This window comes from Triturus cristatus, chromosome 1_2 (genome assembly GCF_964204655.1).
Source record: "Triturus cristatus chromosome 1_2, aTriCri1.1, whole genome shotgun sequence".
In the NCBI taxonomy this organism is placed as follows: Eukaryota; Metazoa; Chordata; class Amphibia; order Caudata; family Salamandridae; genus Triturus; species Triturus cristatus.
Genome location: NC_140580.1, coordinates 1,102,578,183 through 1,102,583,945, shown reverse-complemented (window position 1 = coordinate 1,102,583,945; position 5,763 = coordinate 1,102,578,183). Strand labels below are relative to the sequence as shown.

The window sequence follows — 5,763 nt, the reverse complement described above, 5'->3', positions numbered from 1 at the left end:
TCACGTACCCTTCAGGATGTATCGTTTCATCATCGGGCTGCTCCTGCGTCGAGTCGGCTGGTGCAATACCCGACGGGCTCTTTTTGGGGAGCACTCTTCTGGAGATCTTTTTATCCGGTACAGCCGGTGGTTGAGGTGGGAGTGTGGGGCTGGTTTTTTTGTAATGTAGATGAAAGAAAATAATTAAAATAGGGTTCGGAGTGCTTGTCTCAAAATATTTATTTAGGAAGCCTCCTTCCCTAATTAAAATTTTTGAGGTAAGGTGTTGCTAACTTAGACTAATGAACTAGGTTATGCACACTGCCTCATTGGGGTCGACATGTTTCTCGCTCAAATAGAGAAATTCTCTGGCGATTCTTCAGGACCAAGAGTTTTTCTATCTACATGTGAATCTACACTGATAATCCTAAGTAACAGTGAACATTTCTCAACATTAATTGTTAACCAGTAGTTTACCTGCAGCTCGGTCTACCCTAAGTTTTCATAGGATAATCCTCTGCAGTTCCTGGTAGGCTACGCAAGGAGTTCCTTGCGTTTGACACGCCGAGTCCGTGTCTCCTGTTCACCTACCCCACTCTACCAGGTCTGGGTGTCTTTTTTTACTCCCAACAGTGCAGTCTGACTCCCAGAGGGAAACCTTGAATGGGGCGCCCGGGCTGTCTCGCCGAGCGGGCGGTAGACGGACAGCATCGCCTTCCTCCTGCCTCTCCTGCGCATGCAGGTGGGAGAACATTTTTGAAAGTTCCCTGTGACTCTTGGAGGTGGATCACTCGGCTCGCGTGTTGATGAAGAACACAGCTAGCTGCGAGAATTATTGTGAATTGCAGGACACATTGAACATCGACACATCGAACGCACCTTGCGGCCCTGGGTTCCTCCTGGGGCAACGCCTGTCTGAGGATCGCTCAATCGTCAATCGCCCCAGGGCTTCCCCGGGATGCGGCTGGGGCCGTCGCAGGGTTAGCTCCGCTTCCCTTTGTCCCCCCCACATGGTCAGACCCCCCCGATCGCCCTTGGCCGGGTCCCTCACCTGGTCCTGCCACGGAGATAAGCTGCTGGCACACCTTGCCCCGAGAAGGGGTCTGGCGACCGGTCCACCCCGGGCCCATCTCGGGGCGCCTGGCTGCGTGCCGTATGTGGCTCTCTGTGATATCCTACCGGCTGCCCACGCGCACGCCCCTCGGCCACCCACCTCTGCGGCTGGCTTCCTGGGGAGGGCGAACCCCCTCCAGGTCCGATCCGGGGAAAGAGGGCGCGCACGCTGCCGGGATGCCAGGCCCCTGCTCCGGCAGGGGCCTGGCCTTCCCTGGCGGCTCCCCCCGAGGCTTCGGCATCACCCCTCATCCTCCAGGCTAGCTTGAATCCAGTGGCGCAGTGAGCACGGGACCCACGTCTGGGCATACCCTTCCCACTTAGGGCGACAAAAGAAAAAGGTACAAATGATGGATGGAATGCTGAACAATGCAAACATTCACCCCAGTCACAAAGATCTGGGTTTAATCCATTGTTCTTTTGCTTACCACCCCACTCCAGTTTGGACCTAGGCATATACAAATCAGAGTTGACCCAGTCTCGGCCGAATAAAGTGTAGGAAAAATCGTCTTCATTACGATGTTTTTTGTTTTGTTGTTGTTCTCCTTTTCTTCAACTGTGATGCTCACACATTCTTTGCACTACTTGTGATCCTTCTGACTGTGATATGCACACAAATACAGTGTGTTTCTACTATTTTTTGCTATAGCAATTGTGATATGCACACATCGGTAGAATGTTTCAAATGTTTCATTTGAGGAAGGTTTACTCTCAGGACCGATCACAAGCCTTTAGTCAGTATTCTTTGGGGCACGGTTATTAAGGATCATACACCAAGGTTGGCAAGTTAGAGTTCAAAACTACTACAATGCAACTTCAATGTAGAGTACATTCCAGGGGGAAAAACGCAAGAGGAGATTATTTATCACATTCACCACTTAATGTTGAGGAAGATACTGACAATGGGGATGAAGATGATGAGGAGTGTTTGATTGCGATAATAGATGTGTGTCAAGACAATGCCGTCATAGAAGATGAGTGGAATAATAAGACAGTGAAAGATAAGGAACTTGAGAGTGTGAGGAGGTTTGTTATGGGGGCGTTGGCCTAAAGGATAAGTGTTGCCAGTAGGGTTGCACGCCTATTTTCAAGGTGGCTGATGAGCTTTCTATTGAAGAAAAAGGGATGTTGGTCCGAGGTGACAAATTCATACCTCCCACTGGTTTAAGAGATAAGATTATTCTGTATGGGCATGAAGGACATTTGGGCCAGACGATCACCAAGAGGAAGATTAGAGACAGTTACTGGTGGCTGGGGATGGATGCTGAAATGATTGCAAGTGTGCGTGCATGAGTTATATGTGCCACCAATGATAAAAGCTTAAAAACTGAAGCTGTTCCTCTCCAACCTATCTGAGAGTGTATGGTCTAAACTTGCAATTGATTTCATTGGTCATTTTAGTACCCCACCGTTGTGGTTGTAGATTATTATAGCAAGTGGTGGGAAGTTAAATTCATGGAGGAACTCAACACCTCAGGTGTCATCAAGTTTCTGAAGAATTTGTTTTTGAAAGAGGGTTGGCCCAAGGAGATCGTTTCTGACAACGGAATGCAATTTATATCCAGAGAGATGAAGGTTTTCTTGGACACTAAATGCTAGAAAACACAAATATGTAGCCTGTATCACCCACAGGCTAACAGACTGGTAGAAAAAATTAACCGAACTTTGGTGGAGTGCATTCAGTGGGCTTTACAAAACAGGGTGGAGTTGTGTGAAGCTGTAGAAAGCATTCTTTGCTCCCACCGGTCCAGTCCTAATGCTGTCACTGGATTATCTCCTTTTGACATCATGAGGGACGTGTTCCAGCGTCAAGGTTATGTCCTGCATGGTTGAGAGTGGGTCAATGGAAATCTGATCGGATGGTCACTGTAGATAAGATTGTAAGACCCAGAGTTGAAATGTTTCAAGCAAAAATAAAAGCTGAGTATGATGCCAGACACATAGGGGCATATGTACAAGCCCCTATTGCCATGGGGACATCACATTTTGTGACGTTCCGGTGGCAATAGGGGCCTTGCCTTATTTACAAGGCAACATTAAGCCACTTGACATGGCTTAACGCTGCCTTGTAAATAAGGCCCCCTTTCACGCAATGCTTAGCGTGAGAGGGGTGGGCAGTGGGTGTTGCTGTGGGCGTTCCACCGCATCACCCATTGATTTTGATGCTGCCCCCTATTTACAGTGGTTCACTGGGTCTGAGTGTATGTCTGAGTGACTTTATGGGTGTGTGAGTAGATTATGTATGTGTGGGTAGGTGTGTGAGTGGTTGTGCCGAGCGTGAGAGTGTGTGAGTGCGTGTAATTTTCTTTAATTGAGCACTGGATCCACAGAGCCATCGAACATTCACATGGGGAACCCCGCTGAGCACTGTTGTGGATCTGTGGATGCTGGCACACTCAAAAAAAGAAATTGAGGCAATTTCATGCCCACAAGGGATCCATCAAAGACACCTCTATCAGTCCTGTGATGTCAGGGTACCTCTACCCAGACACCTTCTATCAATTTTGACTTTCATTTTTTCACAGGTACCGAGTCCTGATACACAAAATGGCGGCTGCAACTTTCCTTTCAGATTTCAGCCAGCCAATCACGGCATTGCTGTTGGCACGTGGATCCGCAACTCTAGATATGCATACATCTTTTTTCTTTAATAACTCCAAGACTGCTGAACATTTTTACTCCAAATTACAGAAAGCATTCTTTCTGGACCGAGATCTAACTTTCGACCAAATTTGGAGTAGGTTCATTCAGCGGTTCGGGCTGTTGTCATGTCTAAAATCTAGACTAGAAATTCTATGGGGAAAAAGTGTGTCGGGACCCACCCTTTTTCTCAGCCCCTGCATGACAGATACCCCCAATATTTTCCAAAAACCAGCTGAAATGAGCGATAAATTAATTTTGACAATTTCGTGAAAATTCATCAAATTGCGCTACAGTTATTGGGCAAAACAAAAAGCACTTTATCTAAGGAAAATTGGTCCTAACTATAACTACTTACTGGTGACCTTCAGTAGGTAAATATATTATATATATTTATTGCTTTTCAGGTGTTGATCTGTTGCAGGTTTTTCACAGAGTCACCATTGCATAGTGGCTCAGCGAAAAATGCTAGGCAAACTATTTTATTGCCATAACATGCAAGATCTGAATTGTCAAGTTAAATGCAGCACCAAATGCACAACAGTTTTGCACAATTCTTTCCAAATTTCTTTTAAGTGAGCATATTTCCAAAACGGACTGCCCTTGCCTGTTCTCATAAATACTCTGAAAGACTCATGTCAGATTCCAAAGCTTCAGGAGTGTTTCATCTGTAAAATGGCAAGTTTATGAGTATATAAGATATTTCCGGTGATGGAGTTTGGAAATATTTTCACTCAAGTGAACCATTTGTTCTTCAGCTGTTATTGGAAGACTGGTGCTGTTTTTTTATTACCTCCTCATCCATCTTTCCCGATCCAGTCCTTACATGTGAGATCCCATCTCCACCTAGCAGGTATTTTTCCCTTCTTAACTCAAAATGCTTTCCCCAACATGGCCACCATTACCCATGTGCCACTACAAAGGGGGAGTAGTCACGCTAAGCATCTTGTAGGACCAAGCAAACCACATAAATAACAACAACTTATGATCAACTCCCAAGGGAAGGGAGAGTGGGAAACTTAGGTCTGTATAGAGGAAGATTAGGCCTAGGAGTAATGAAGCTCACTTGTAAGTAACCAGAGCATTCTACAGCAAGGAGCACACTTTTTCCAATCTCTGATTTTTCTTTTCTTCAGCAGTGATTGGCACGCTGGTATCTCTTCAGCAGGGATTGGCACTCTTTTACCAATCCGTAAACCGTTGCCCTGTAGTTTGTATGCACATTTTATCACAATCCATTTTTAGTGGAAACTGCTATTTTTTGGGGTTGTTCTCTTTCATTTTAGTTCTAGACTGGGAACCCAAAGCAACCCTTGCAAATCTTGTCAGATTAGCCTTTGTACAGTGCATAGCGAATGAGCACAGCGTGTAAGCCTGATAACTACAAGGGATGCTTGGGTGGGTTCTATCGACAAGAGAATCTGGGGGGGAAAATGGCACATTCTACAGCTCATTTTCAGGTCAAACCTAGGCAGCGCACATGCGCTAATGCAAGACATGCTGTAATCACTGTTTGGGCTTTAATCTCGCCTATTGGCTTTTTATTGATGACTTGCATTGTCCTTTAGACAGCTTTGCATTCTATTGGATAATTGTGGCATCTAAGACTTGCTAGTCTCTGATGTCATGGTGCTATGGTTACCTATGGTTCCATGACCATGGTTATGTTGTGTATTGTGTTGTTTAGAATGGCTTTGTTCAAATGCCTGGAGCTGTTACCCAGACTGGCTGTGGCTTGGATGGGTCCTTACCTTATTTGGAATAAACTTCAAGCTCTTCACCTTCCCTGTGTCTTGTATCATTCTTCAGCTGCATGAGAATCTTACACTGGTGTAGTCGGCAGCTGGAATGAAGGAGGGCCTAACAACCTCAACTTTTTGTCAACTTTGAATCTATTTACCATCTTCAAGGTACTGTACTATGCTACTTCTTTTTGGAGACTGGGAGTTTTCGCCGTGTTTGTTACCTGTACCCCTGTGATTTAAAGTTGACGCAGGCTCGTCCCTATTTTTACTTTAATGCAGCCTTTAC

General features: G+C 45.6%; 1 non-coding gene across 1 annotated transcript; it reads left to right on the top strand.

The window, feature by feature from the left end:
• Positions 1-750: 750 nt before the first annotated feature.
• LOC146868752 (5.8S ribosomal RNA) lies at positions 751-904 on the top strand. Its single transcript, XR_014968897.1, has one exon. It is a non-coding gene; the product is annotated as a 5.8S ribosomal RNA (ribosomal RNA).
• Positions 905-5,763: the final 4,859 nt, after the last annotated feature.